Here is a 15,957-nt window from a genome sequence, read left to right as displayed (position 1 = left end):
GAATTATAACTGAGAAGATGATTGCCCAGAATTAAGATGTTTCCTAGCATGTGCTTTCACTTCCCCTTACCTCTTTTCCAGCTGCCAGAAACATGAACTTATAATCAAATTAAATAAAGGAAAAGAAAGGTTGGAAAGGTAAAGTGTCTTGCTATAGGTGATCAACAACAAATCGCAGAGCTAAAAGAAAAATGCATGGTATTATGATGCAAAATCTCCACTAAGTATATAAATCTGAATATTCTATTACATCTTGTACTCCAAAAATAATTTAGCATTCTAAAACAATTTACCATGTTAAGGCATTTACTAAAGAGATTCCTTTATTACTGGACAGTGGTTTATAGATTGAGACATTCATGATATTGGACGTTATTTTATAATAAGATCTTTAAAAAATATTTTAAAAGCAAATTATATTTCCAGGATTCTCACATAAAAAATTTGCATTGTGACTTTGATTATAATTAAAAACTGACATACACATCCAAGTAATCTTTAAAAATGAATAAATTTGGAGGATTCACACTTCTCAATTTCAAAAGGTACTTAAAATGACAGTAATTAAGACTGTGTGGTGCCGGAAAAAGGTATACAGATCAATGGATTAGAATTGAGAGAAATAAACCCATGTCTATTCAATCAATTTACAAAAGGGGAGCTATAATCATTTTGTGGGGAAAGAATAGTCTTTTCATCAAATGGTGCTAAGATAAACTGATATCCACATGTGAAAGAGTTGAATTAAATTCTTACCTCATACCACATTAAAAAATTAAGGAATAAAGACCTTAATGTTAGAACTAAAGCTATAAAACTCTTAGAAGAATTCATAAGGGTAAATCTTTGGAATCAAGGATTAGGCAGTGGTTTCTTATAAGAAACACCAAAAATACAAGCAACTAAAGAAAAAAATAGATAGTCTGCCTAACACTCCCAATAAAGTGAAAAGACAACCTACAGAATGGAAGAAAATATTTGCAAATCATATATCTGATAGTGGCTTAGTATCTAGATTACATAAAGAACTCTTGCCACTCAAATATGAAGATAAATAACCCAATTAAAAAATGGGCAAAGAACTTTAATAGACACTTTTTTTTTCAAGAAAAGATATACAAATAGTCAACAAGCACATAAAAAATTTCAGTATCATTTGTCATTAGGAAAATAGAGATCAAAATAATGAGATGCCACTTTACATATATTTAGAAATCACAAGTGCCCTATATATGCTTATTGTGCTTTTGGTTGTTGATGTGGAAAAATTGGAATCCTCTTAGATTACTGGTGGGAATATAAAACAGTGCAGCCTCTTTGAAAAATAGTCCAGCAGCTCCTCAAAGAGTGAAACAGAAAGTTACCATATGACTCATTAATCTCACTCCTATATATACTACCCAAGAGAACCAAAAACATTATGTTCAGACAAAAATTTGTATATGAATAGTCTTTTCATCAAATGGTGCTCCGATAACCTGATATCCACAGGTGAGAGTTGAATTAAATTCTTACCTCATACCACATTAAAAAATTAAGGAATAAAGACCTCATAGCCAAAAAAGCAGAGTAAACCCAAATGTCCATTAAGTGATGAGTGGATACACAAAATGCAACCTACCCATACACTGGTATATTATGTAGCCATACAAAGAATGAAGTATGGATACATCTTATAACGAATAAATCTTAAGTGCTAGGTGAAAGAAGCCAATCACAAAAGACCATATATTAAATGATTCCATTTATAAGAAATGCCCAGGTTAGGCAAATGCATAGAGACAGAAAATAGAAAAGAGGTTACCATGGGCTACAATGGGGAGTGTCTGCTAATGACTATGGAGTTTCATGTTGAGGTGATGAAATGTGGTATTAGATCGTGGTAAAGGCTAAACAGCTTTATTTATGTACTAGAAACTGCTGAATTCTATATCATTTACGAAGTGAATTTTGTGCAATGTGAATTATATCTGAGACATACACACTAAATACACAGGTATTAGGGAAAGAATTGGTGGCATCTATTACTTGGTGGTCATTTTATTCTTCCAACCATCTTGAAGAAATAATTACAGGAGGTTCTGGTAAATCAAAGGTTTACATTAAATTTTATTCAATTTAATCTCCTTTTCTTTTTTTGTGTGATTTTTTCCTCCCCATAACCATACCCTTTACCTTTTCTTTCAAAACTGTAGCATCTTTTTCTTTCTATAGTTGAATGTAATTTGAGAATAAAAAATGTCACATTAGCTTTAACTGCCAGTGGTGTAGACCTGCTGGCACCATAGACAAAAGGGGAGGATTCTGACACTGAGGGAAGATGCTGTTATGTTGCTGGTCACAGAGAGCCAAAGTAAGCCCTATTATTAAGCCAGTAAGACCAGATTCACCTTGTGATTAATCGCCCAAGAGGAGGCACAAATTCAGTATGGGTTGCACTTGTGTGGGGGTCAGAGAGCTTTCCCAGAGCTTGTGCAGGGCTTCGGGCTTGCAATTTTCCCCTTCTACAATCATCTTTCTTCTAACATGCAGTTTAAAAACTGAAGTTTGGATGATGCTTCTCTTTGGAAGCAATGTGGTTGCCAAAATATCAGGCCAGGAAAAATGGCAAGAGGATTTGGTTTTATTCTTGTAGGACATGTCATTCTTCAAATTCCTCAAATGAGATAATGAAGGATAACACCACATTTTATCCTTTTGATCTTTGCTCCATTGCAATTCTTCCCTCTGTGAGAGAGAGAGAGAGAGAGAGAGAGAGAGAGAGAGAGAGAGAGAGAGAGAGAGAGAAGTAATGTGGCATTGCAAGGTCATGATTTAAAAATATCTTGCTTTTTCCCAAGGTCTTTAAAAATATCTGTGATTAACTAAGCAACCAATTACTGTACATCCCAAATGCATGTTTTCACAGCTATTTTAGGGGCAAGATTCAGTCACTACACATCCTGTCCCCTCGAAACAACAGACAGCCAGAGAGGGCAGCTAATGAGTAGGTAGCCAAATGACAATGTCTCCTTACTTTTGACTTTGCTTCCAAGGCCCAAGCGGCTGCCTGGCCGTCTCCACGCTGGCGTCAAACAGTCCCTTGCAGTATGCAGACAATTTAAATTATTACAAGGCAATGTTACAAGTATGAACCCTGGCACAAAATAAAGTAATTATATTCAATTAGCAGCCCCCAGAGTGATGGCCCGGTGCTGAGGGCTTTAGATGTTGTCTTTTGTTGACTTACAGAAGCCAGGTAATGAGTGAAACTTCAAAGTGCAAGGGGCTAAAGTGCTGCTTAATTAGTGGAAACAAGAACAGAAAACATGGCCAAAGAGGAGGAAAAAAAACATACAATTTTCTTTTGTTGTAGGAATTCAGATAATACGCTCCATTTCCCAAATAACAACAACCTGAATACCCAAATACAGAAATGTCCTTCCAAGGAAAAACCCACTGGACTGATATTGTATGAGGTGTTTTTTGTTTGTTTGTTTGTTTGTTTGTTTGTTTTTAAAGGGGGGTGAGAAAGGGACATAAATTTGATGTCCTATTTGCACCCCTCGTAGTGTATCTTCCTTTGAAAAGATAAAACAAATATTCTTGTTTGAAGTTTAAGAAATAAATGTAAATGGGATTTTATTAGATTAAATGAATGCTTTCTAAATTTCACTACCCCACCAGTTATAAGCTTGCTTCTCTGAAGAACAAGGCTGGACTCAAACATAGCCAGAAATATTCTGAAAAATGAAGAAATGTAGGGCAAACTAGCTCTGCTCTTTATTAAAATATCATGTTTTTTTTAATACATGCAGGGCTTCTTTTCTGTTTATAATTTGTTATAGGAAACAAAGTGGCATTGTCTGTGAAGTAAAGATCATTAATCAATAAATGGGTTGAGAAAAGTGGTTAAATCTGTATTTCACTCATTATATTTGTATTACACCAAATATATATTTCAGGTGGATTAGAGATTTAAACAAGTAAAATAAAACTAGAAACTAGAAGAAAATAGAGGTGTTTAAAAAAACACACAACAACAACAACAACAAAAAAACAACCCACTTAAGAATGAGCCATTCTAAAGGTAACACCAAATCCAGTCCATAGGAGAGAGTAGATGGATTTTATCTATTTTAGTATTAAAAATTACCTTTATTTTGCCGAAATCGGTTTGGCTCAATGGATAGAGCTTCGGCTTGGGGACTGAAAGGTCCTGGGTTCGATTCCGGTCAAGGGCATGTACCTTGGTTGCGAGCATATCCCCAGTAGGGGGTGTGCAAGAGGCAGCTGATCGATGCATCGGTGTTTCTAACCCTCTATCTCTCTCCCTTCCTCTCTGTACAAAATCAATAAAAATATGTTTTAAAAAATTACCTTTATTTTATATTTTTGTTTCCTAATTCTTTAAATTTTATTTTTATTGTTGGCAGTATTACAGATGCCTTCCATATGTGTGCAAGTACATGCCTATATGACCCCGGAAAGGGAAAAGGTAGAAGAATTTACACTAAGCTGATGTCACCCGACAGGGTGGTGGGAGCACTTTTAGCTGCAAGGACCAGTGATTCCAAATCTAATTGACTTAAAGTGAGGGAAGAGAGTGGAGTAGAAATCTGTGCTAGAAATCTAGCCATAGAGTGGTTTTAGGCTCAGGGCCTCTCTGGTGCTGCTGTCTGTGATTTTCTTGGCTGTTCCCTCTTTGAAAGATTTGGGCACTACCTTTTTCCTCTCTCTCCTTTCTTTATACTGGCAAATAGCTGTTGCAATTCTTTGTTTCCTATCCACAGGCCTGGATGACTGTCTAACCTATCATCTAATCTGAGAAATTTTGGACAGTGAAAGGGGTGCAACAGGCATAAGTCAGAGCAGTCCAAGGGACACTGGGACCTATGGCCACACTTCACATGTCACAACCCCCAAGGAGGAGAAAATGACATCTGCCATTTCTAAATTACCCTAGACAGCAGTTTTCCAAGTGTAAGTAGGGGACCCCTGCATGAAGAGGGTTTATTACTGGTAGTTTACAATGGTTAATAAATGTGTTTAAAATTTCTACTTTAATTGCTAATGTAGTAAATATTAAGATATAACCCGGATAAACACTAAGAGTGAAAGGGAGTCCTAAGCCAAAAGTTTGGAATCCTGCCTTAGACCAAATATCCAGACTTCTGGGGCTTAGAGTGGGCTATGAGAAGGAGCACTATTCTACCTAAACAAAATCTTCCTGGTCGGCATAGCTCAGTGATTGAACATTGACCTAAGAGCCAGGAGGTCACAGTTAGTTTCCGTGTCAGGGCACATGCCCAGGTTGTGGGCTCCATCCCCAGAAGGAGACATGCAGGAGACAGCCCATCAATGATTCTCTCTCATCATTGACGTTTCTATCTCTCTCTCTCCCTTTCCCTTCCTCTCTGAAATCAATGAAAACATATTTAAAAATATAACTAAATAAGATCAGTGTTTCATCAGAGAGATCTAAAAGGGAATGGATGCTTAGAGGCAGTCAACATTATCCACCACATGCAGAAATAAAGAGGTCAGGTTGGCTCATTTTATCAACATTTCCTCTCATTAAATTATCTCAAAGGAGCATGTGATATTTTTCTAATTTTATAAAATAGATTTAATCAAAAATATAATGATGAATGATTTTCAATCATTAGAACAAAATTAAGGTAAACTTAATCTTCAACTATGACTAAGATCTTTTCTCACTTACAAAGAAAGAAGAAATAAAGTCAATTTGGCCGAAACCGGTTTGGCTCAGTGGATAGAGCATCGGCCTGTGGACTGAAAGGTCCCGGGTTCGATTCTGGTCAAGGGCATGTATCTTGGTTGCAGGCACATCCCCAGTAGGGAGTGTGCAAGAGGCAGCTGATTGATGAGTCTCTCTCATTGATGTTTCTAACTCTCTGACCCTCTCTCTTCCTCTCTGTAAAAAAATCAATAAAATATATATTTTTTAAAAAGTTAATTTGATTATTATTATATTACCCCAAATATTCATTATCCCAGACATTTTAAAAATAATTTTAGTAAAAAGTACTGTATTCTAATTTCTACATAGTAATGGGTTGTGAATTTTGTCTCTGCGTTTAAGTTTGGATACACAGGAAATTTTGACTAGATTCTTTCATGAAGATAAAAAGCAGTGCAGTTTATTTCTAGAATTTTGTAGTAGTGCTATTTGAATATTGTTTATTTAAAATTAACAAAAATGTTATTTTATTTTGACTACATTAAATCCATTTTTTTTCCCAACTGACACTCTCTGTTTCTAGTCTAGTTTTTAGAATAAATTTTGGCATATGTGTCAGAAATTTTGGAAGGAAGACTAACTAGGAATTATCAAATGTTTTCCCCCATTATTTAGGATGGAAATGGAATTTTGTTAAATGTCCCTTGTCATCAATTTAGACCATATTTTTTTCTTCCTATACTAATAGATTTTATACTATTAAGACATTCTTGCTTTCCACATTTGAATAATACTTGAGTATTTTGTAATATGTCTTAAAAACTTTGATAAATTATTTGTTTACATTTTATGAGATTTCTACATTTAATTTAAAAAGACAGACTATTGTATGGTTTGATCTTCAGTATATAATTTTGTCAGGTGTAATTTCAATATTATACTTTGTGAAAATAATTCAGAAGGATTTTTGCCTCTGTGTTCTGAAATTATATATATCTATATTAATAAAAGGGTTATATGCTAATTAAACCGGGTCAACCAGCCATCTTCCAGATGTCCAACTTTCTTTCAGACAAAGCCATGGTGGTGGGGGCAGAGGCAGTTAGGGGCGATCAGGCCGGCAAGGGAGACCAATTGGGGGGCAAGATCAGGCCTGCAGGGGGGTAAGGGCAATCAGGCCAGCAGGGGAGGGCAGTTGGGAGTCTCCAAGCCATCAGAAGAGGGCAGTTGGGGGTGAGATCAGGCTGGCAGGGGAGGGCAGTTGGGGTGATCAGTCAGGCAGAGGCAGTTAGAGGCAATCAGGCAGGCAGGCAGGTGAGCAGTTAGGAGCCAGCAGTCACAGATTGTGAGAGGGATGTCTGATTGGAGAGGGTGCAGGCTGGGCTGAGGGCCCCCATACACAAATTCATGCACTGTGCCACGTGTGTGTGTGTGTGTGTGTGTGTGTATGAAACAGGAAAATTTGTTTGCAAAACTCTCATGTAGAACTTGCCACATGCCAGACACTATTCTAAGCATTATACTAATACTAGCTTGTTTAATACTCATAACAACACTATGAATTAGGCACTACTATTATTCCTATTTTATAGATGAGTAATAGAGCCACAGAGAAATTAAGTAACTTGTCCAGGATAACAAAGCTTGTTAGTGGCAGAATTAGGTAGAATTTAACTTCAGACATCTGGTCCCAGAGTTTATGTAGAATCCACACTTTGACATATTTGAACTGTGGGGTTCTTTTTATAATTTTTTGATAGTTTTTCAATGTCTCCTGTGATCTCCATAATTTCCTTCCATGAATCAAAATAATTCATTCATTTTGTATGTCAAACTTAATTATTCAGAGTTTTGCAAATCAGTCACATGGCTATTTAATGAGCAGATGAACAGTGTGATAAAGATTTAAGCATCAGTTACTTCTGTCAAAAAATGACTATGAAGGACCTCCTGTGATTCAGACACTGATTTGGATGAGGGAGGTAGAGTAGTGAGCAATTACAAGAAAGGTCATATTTCTGTTCTCATAGAATTACATTAAAATGGGAAAAGAAACAATATAATAGGTAAGTGGTGGTGCCATGAAAATAATAATAAAATAGGATAAAGAGACTCTAAGTCATAGGGGAGGGGTGGACTATTTTAGATAGGGTGTCATGGATAATCAGAATGAAGCAATGGAACCAGTCATGTGGATGGATATCTGGGGAGAACATTTTAGCAGCAAGGGAAAGGACTTGAACAGGAATATTCTTGGAGATTCTAGAAACAGTAAAGAGGACAATATAGCCAATACAGAATGACAGAGAGGATCATGGTAAAGGTTGAGTTTGGGTTGTTTCTGGGGCCAACTTCTATAAAGCCTTGTAGGCCATAGTAAGAACTATTTTATTTTATTAAGTTGAAAAGCCAGGAAGAGTTTTAGCAGAGTGGCACAGGATGACTTACCGATACAAAATGGTCATTCTACTACCATGTGAGAAAGAATCAATAATGTAGACAGGGTGGAAACAAGGAAACCAAAATTGGTATTGCAATTTTTGAGGAAATAATTGCTATAAATAACTTGATGGAGTTGGATATGGTGATAGACATTACAGTTTCACATATTTATAGAAGGTAGATTTGTGCTCTTCTACCTGCCTCTTATATTTTTAAAAACTCTTGTGATTATATTGGGTACCCTCCCTCCAAATAATATGAGAAAATCTCACTATTTTAAAATCATCTGATTAGCAATTATTTAGTTCCATCTACAACATGAAGTTCCCTTTGCCATCTAAGGTGACACACTCACTGGTCCCAGGAATTAGGTTGGGGACATTTTGGGAAGGGGCATTATTCTGCCTACCATAGATGTCAGTTTGACAACCAAATGGAGCTCCAATAACATAATATATACCTTTTATTTTCTTCCAAAATAATATATAAAGAAGCAAGATGAAGGGTGAAGTGAAAATGAATAATGCTATTCAATAAAAAATAAAAATAAAAATGCAGAATTACCAAATCAGCTCTCTCTATATAAATTTCAATTCTAAAACATTTAGAAATAAAACAATTGGCTTAATAATTATTACATTTTTACCTATCTTTATAATTGTTCAAATGGATACAAATGTATTTATAAGATTTTGTGCTAATTGTTCACTCAGTTGAACTTTTAAGCCTTTTTCTTGAGGAAGAAATTAAAATAAATTCTTTAGAGTCATAAAATTGAAAGCAGTGCCATGTTATCTTTGTAAAGTGCTGTTTATAAACAAACTAGAGGCCCAGAGCATGAAATTCAGGCACTTGCAGGCTGCCAGTTGCCAACTGAGGCACCTCCCTTCCCCCAGCTGCCTGTTGTGCTGGCCCCACACCCTGGTCGAACTCTTGGTAGAGGGGATGATTTGCATATTAGGCTTTTATTATAGAGGATATATAAATTAATCATAAATGTGCATTAAAAATGGTTTTCCTCACTAAATAAAATACTGACAATGTTTTGATTATATACTTTGCCATTAGAATGCATATGAATATAAATACATGGTTATTTATACTCACAGACACATATGTTTATGTGCATTAACTGTATGCATAACTTACTGTATGTACAGTTTTGCTTATTTAGTGCCTTTTTTGTGCCAGGCTCTCTGCTAGTTACTTGTATGTAGGGAACATAACACACAGAGCCTCTTTCCTATGGAGTTTACAGTCTTGTAGAGAAGGAAACGACTCAGCTGGTAGTTATTCCAAGGCATACTGAGTGTTGTGTTGGGAGAATTACAGGGTGATACATAAGTGTGTGTCCTCTGCACTGCAGTCTTTTATACTTCCCTTTCGTGGCCTTGTTACACTAAAACAGAATATTTGTGTATGTGCTGGTTTTTTCCTTTAGACGATAAACTCCTTGACAGCTGACATCTTGTTTATTTTTGTTACCCTGGAGCCTAACAGTTCCAAATCCATAGTAGGTGCCTAGTAAATGTTTTTGAGTGGTTGATTGATTGTAACTAGTCTCCAATTAGGTAAGCAATGTTTCAGTTCCTCTTCTGTTACTTTCAATGATATGTTATGTTGGAGTGAAAATGTTAATTATGTGATTTATGCTAATCAACCTAATTTCTTGGAATAAAAAAGAATGCCCTTCATTCACTCTCTTATTCAACAAATACTTTGTTCATTTGTCATCCACAAAGATATTACTTCATGTAAGCAGGAAGTACCGAAATAAATTAGGCCTTGAGCTCACATTCAGGATTTGAGTCTAGTGGAAAAGGTAAGAAAACATCCTAACAAAATATTGAGATGACCATTCAGGAAATGTGTATGTGTGTGTGATTGTAAAAATATTCTGCATCCATCCTTGGAAAGAATGACTTGATCAGAAAGAATGGGATGAAGTGATTCATTCTTCAAGAAGGGTGGCTAGGCCTTCCTTTCAGTTACTTCTAATGACCATCAGACTTTGCAGATGAATCATCCAAGTGTGGAAGGAACCCTTTGTAATGGAGGGCTCCCTCAGGACGAGTGGCCCATAAAGTTCTCAAGTTCTATGTGTGTGGGTATTTGGGCCCACTTGCATCCAGCAGCTCTGATGAGAAAAGGCCTGAGGTGATGGTGGCTCTGTGGGTACCTGGATGGACTGGGTATGAACTCTCACGCCTTGGCCACCAACACAAGAGTGAGTCATAACCAAGCTGCTAATGAGGGAATGAAATCACACTCGAAGCCAGCCTCCTTCAAAAGACCAGACTGGCATAGGCAGAGACACCATGTGAAACAACAGCAATTGGCGGAGGAAGAAAGACCCCAACATCTCAGGGTGGCACTGGACACACCAGCAAGTGATGCTGGAGCAGAGATGCCAGGATTCTTCTCAGGCAGAACCTTCAAAGCCCTGAAAAGTTTAAGAAACTGTCACCCACTTACCCTACATGTAAATCAAAGTCAACATACTATGAAACCATGAAGTAAAACCTGTATGTGTGCTAAAATCAAAACACCTTCTGTCTATATTTTTAGATGAAAAAAAAAAAATTAACTTTTCTCATCTTGTTGATGCCCTGATTTTACTGGTGGTCTAGGCCTTTGGTTATTTGGTGCAGTGGGTAAACACTAGTTCTACCCTTTAAAAAAATATATATTTTATTGATTTTCCACAGAGAGGAAAGGAGAGGGATAGAGAGATAGAAACATTGATGAGAGAGAAACATCGACCAGCTGCCTCCTGCACACCCCCTTCCAGGGATGTGCCCACAACCAATGTACATGCCCTTGACTGGAATTGAACCTGGGACCTTCCAGTGTGCAGGCTGACGCTCTATCAACTGAGCCAAACAGGTTTCGGCTAGCTCTATCTTTCTTGAGAAGAAAGATCAATGATCTATTTTCTGGACTTGTTTTCCTGGATGACCTACGTTGTCAAATAGGTAGCATCAAGAATATGATTCTGGACTTCCTGCTAATCTAGACTTGTCCTGAGTTTCTAGAACATAATTCTGATTTAATTTGAGAAATAAACAGTATAATCTTATTCACACACTGAATGGTATGAAACAATTCATCTCTATGACAGCTAAAACAGGGGGAAAAGAGCCAACAAGCAAATGTGAGACTTAAATAAGTTATTAATGGAAGTTTAGAAAGCAGGAGATAATTACATTAGGGTTTTTAGAAGAGTTTTTTACTGAGACTTTACAGGTGATAAAAGTGAAGGAGTCACAGATGCAGGGGACAGCTTTTACCTCGAGGGTTGGGAGAGAGAACTCAAGGAAGGAATTAACTTAGAAGCACTGTCCCCCATTCCAAAGTGAGATCCAGGCTTCTCTGAAGAGAATATGCTTGTGCCCACTGGATAGTAAAGTGTGTTGAGTGATACAGGTAGAAAATGTGAAGAAGAAAAACCACAATCCGGGGGTATCAGCAGGACTTGCAGAGAAGCTGCCCCTGGGATACTGGTGAGGCTCACTGGGAAGATGCCCACGGTTGTACTGATAAAACTCCTTGGAAGGGTGTGTACTACTGAGCCCCTCATGGCAATGGCAATGGAGCTGCCCAACCATCTGTGAGCAAGGATGCTGCCTGCTGGCAAGGAAGCCAAACCTTGGCAGCTGAGCTGTTAGACTAAGAGATACAGCACCACCAGAACAAGGAAAAACCCTTTAGCAGTGTACCCCCTCCAGAATTTTCTATTGACAGGGCATGGTGCCAGCTAGCAAGAGAGAAATATGTTACAGGGCACCGGAAGAATGGATTTGGACCTAAGAGACAATCTATAATAATAAAAGTGTAATATGCTAATTAGACCCAACAGCCAAACAGCCTTCCAGACATCCTTCCAGACAACCTTCCGGAAAAAGCCAGGGCTACAAGGGCTGAGCTCCTTGCATGAATTTCGTGCATCGGGCCTCTAGTGGATTCATAATTGGCACAATGACTATGTATGTGTAAATGTCTCAAAATGATTGACCCATTGCCTATGTTCCACTTATCTTCAGGCTGTGAATTATCAGAATAAAAGTAACCTGAGGTGAGCCAAAATTATCTCAATAAGGCACAAGAAATTTATATGTCTAGTTTCTTTTATCCTCTCAGTAGCATACTTCTAGGATTTCTCCGTAGGGCTGAGATAGTTATATTTTACTGAATTGAGTGCAGACTCGACTAACTCTAGTTTTAATAATTATACTCTGTTTTCCTGGACTATATGCCCTCTAAATGGCACCTATTGACCTCAATCTTCTGTATACTATCCCGAATTCCTTGTTATTTGGGATAATGGTACTCAGAAAATATAATTTGTTTTTATTTGTACTGGTTCCAAATGAAAAGTAGTCTTTGGAACAAGACACACCTGAGTTAAAATTCCAGGTCTTTTGCTGAAGTTGTGTGTAAACCTGAGTACATTACTTAATTTTTCTTATGCAGGTTTTCCCATCTGTGAGGGCTATAAAATCTATCTAGTCTGGTTGCTCTAAGAATTAAATGAGACTGACTCTAAAAAGGTTAGCCTGGCACTTACTGGGTCTTCAACAATTGACAGATAGTGTTAATAGAGAGTGTTTCAAGTTGCATTGATAATTAAAATAAGTGAAAATATCACAGACTTTTTGATATAATCTCTAATATGTGCTTCCCTAAAATAAGATTTTAGAAAATTAAAAAATTAGAAAAGCAAAAAATACAAGGACCTCAAGAAGAGAACTGAATCTTTGATAAATGACTGAACTACGTCTAGGAAGATAATTCTACAAAGGTAACAAAAATGGGGAATTTTAAAAAAGGAATAACTAGATCCGGTTTGCATTTCATCAGGCTGTGTCATAGGCCAAGTCCGTTTTACTGTCTCATTTATGTGACAGATGGTGTGACAACGTATTGAGCTGATAAATTGTTTTCAGTTATTTAATTACAGTGCAATCATCTTACTGTATTTCGACTCCCCTAATTTGAAACAGCTTTAACCCTTTGGTCCAGATGGTTTCCTGTACGTGCCATGCCAGTCAGCCGGCCGGGCTGTCCCCTTCTGAATGTTTGTCCAAACCAGACTCTTGGAGACAACGGCATGCTTATGTCACTAGCCACATCTGTCATGGCAGGATTTGTGTGTTTCCTCAGCTTAATAATATCTGATGGAGGCACCCAGTCTCCCTTCCTTAAAAGCACGGGTACCAGTCTAGGAAGAGGTGCCTCAAAGATCAAAACCAGGTCTGTGTCAGTGACATGTGAGTTTGTGAATTGGGAATGGCTGTGTCAAATCTCTCCTACAGCAAGAAAACGTCCCTTGGCTAATGGAAAGGGAGCATGGTGTATTGTTGGCCCCAATTAGAGACCCAAGTTTTGCAAAGTCACCAGGTTCACTGGTAGTATTTTATGAAGCACTGCACAGAATTTTAGGAAAATACACTAGGGAAGGACAGACAGGATGTGAATTGTAAGTAGATAAGCAAGTTCAGAGATGAGGGCACACTGAGTTGCCTTCTCTCAGCTTTCACTTTGGAGAGGGGACTTTTTTTGCTCTGGAGAGACTATTTTATTTATTTATTAAAAAAATACATTTTTATTGATTTCAGAAAGAAAGGAAGAGGGAGAGAGAAATAGAAACATTAATGATGAGAGAGAATCATTGATTGGCTGCCTCTTGTACTCTCCCTAACTGGGGATGGGACCCACAACCCAAGCATGTGCCCTGACTGGGAATTAAACCGTGACCTCCAGATTCATAGGTCAATGCTCAACCACTGAGCCATGCCAGCTGGGCAAGGTTGGATGTTTTAAAATTTTTAATTGGGATAACAAGTAAACAGGAGTTAAGACCTGAAATTAAAACTTGGTAAGATCTCTATAATAGAATACTACGTTGCTGTAAAAATGAAGGAATTCTTATCATTTGCAACAGCATGGATGGGACTGGAGAGAATTATGCTAAGTGAAATAAGCCAGTCAGAAAAAGAGAAATATCACATGATCTCACTCATTTGTGGAATATAATAAACAACATAAACTGATGAACAAAGACAGAATTAGAGTCATAGAAGCATCAAACAGACTATATAATCGATGAGGGAAGGCAGGGGGTAAGGGAGTAAAAGATCAACCAAAGGACTTGTATGCATGCCTATGAGCAAAGCCATTGGATACAGACAGTAGGGGGGTGAGGGCATGTGCTGGGAGGGGTGAAGGTGGAGGGAGAGAGGCCAATGGGGGAAAAAGGAGACTCATGTAATAATTCAAACAATAAAGAATTTAAATATAAAAAAAACTTAGTAAAATAATAATGACAATAATAATAGCTATGCTTATGTAGAGACAAATAATTATTATTTAGAGGCTTTAATAATAATGATGATATTACCAAATATTTATTAGTACTTATTTTATACTAAGAAGTCATATGCACCCATTTAATCCTCATTGAAAACCATGCTAGAACTTTTCACTAATTAATTACTCATTAATATATTCAACATTTATTTAGCACCCTCTCTATTTCTGACACACAGACCCATTTGTTTCTCATAACATTAGGAGGTAGGCATAATTGTCACCTTGCAGATTCTCAAAGAGGTTAAGTAATATACTAAGACCTTGAAACTTGTGTGGTACAAGTAGTTTTCAAATTCATGTCTGGCTCATATTCTTTCCTTTATTACTGGCTACTTCTCAAACTGTGTCCCTAATTCTTTGTTTCAGCCACATATTCACAACCCCTTGTGTAATTCCCTAACCTCTTTTAGTCTTAGTTTCCGCATTAGTATCATCATCCTCTTCTTATTCATCATCATCATTATCATCATCCGGACCACATGGGTTGTTGTGAAGTTAAAGGAGATATCATATTAGAATGTTGACCTACACTTAAATACATTTTGGTTGAATCAATCCAAAGTGTGTGTTTTATATTAGTGACCTCAATCCACTGAAGAATGTAATAATTTCATTGTTCTTTGTCATCAGGATTTAATTAATACATAGTCCAATTGCAAATATTTTTAAACCAAGATTTCCCTATTTTTTATTGGCACTTTTTTTAAAAAGCTCAAAATCTAGCAAAAACATTCAGAGAAATGTAAATAATTACACTTAAAAATCCCAAAACTTGGTACTTTAGAACACATTGTCTTCAACTCCAGATTGCTTGATTATTAAGATAATGCTTGTCCAAATTGGGTGCCTGACTTTTTCTAGTCTGTTGTCTGCCATCCAAGTAAGTTTTATAAAACAAAATCTTAGAAAATCATAAGACACTTGAAAAGGAAATTGAAGAAGAGGCAAATAAATGAAAGCATATACTGTGTTCATGGATTGGAATAATTAACATCATTAACATGCCCATACTACTCAGAGTGATCTACAGACTCTTGCTATCAAGATACAATTGTATATTGCTAATCAAGTTATCAATGGTATATTTCACAGAACTATAACAAATATTCCAAAAAAATTATATGGAACTACAAAAGATTCCAAATAATTATAGCAATCTTGAGAAAGAAGAAAAAAGTTGGGAGAATCATGCTGCATGGTATCAAACTATACTTACTACAAGGCCATAGTAATCAAAACAGCATGGTACTGGCAGAAAAAATAACAACACACAAATCAATGAAACAAAATAATGAGCCCAGAAATCAGCCCATACCTTTATGGTCAATTATTATTTGACAAAGGAGATCAAGAACATAAAAAGAGGTAAAGATAGTATTTTCAATAAATGGTGTTGGGGAAATTAGAGATATATTGCAGAAAAAATGAATCCAGACCACCTTTTTATACCACACACAAAA

The 15,957-nt window shown here is 36.8% G+C and overlaps 1 long non-coding RNA gene across 1 annotated transcript in view; it reads right to left on the bottom strand.

The window, feature by feature from the left end:
* Positions 1 to 2,555: 2,555 nt before the first annotated feature.
* LOC123652377 overlaps positions 2,556 to 15,957 on the bottom strand; it is a 74,837-nt gene continuing 61,435 nt past the window's right edge. The window contains exon 4 of the long non-coding RNA XR_006741685.1: positions 2,556 to 2,727. This is a non-coding gene — a long non-coding RNA (uncharacterized LOC123652377). The remainder of the gene's footprint in view (positions 2,728 to 15,957) is intronic.

Source organism: Pipistrellus kuhlii, unplaced genomic scaffold, assembly GCF_014108245.1.
Source record: "Pipistrellus kuhlii isolate mPipKuh1 unplaced genomic scaffold, mPipKuh1.p scaffold_m20_p_15, whole genome shotgun sequence".
Taxonomy (NCBI): domain Eukaryota; kingdom Metazoa; phylum Chordata; class Mammalia; order Chiroptera; family Vespertilionidae; genus Pipistrellus; species Pipistrellus kuhlii.
Note: the sequence above shows the minus strand (reverse complement) of the source record. Positions and strands in the feature narration are given on the sequence as shown.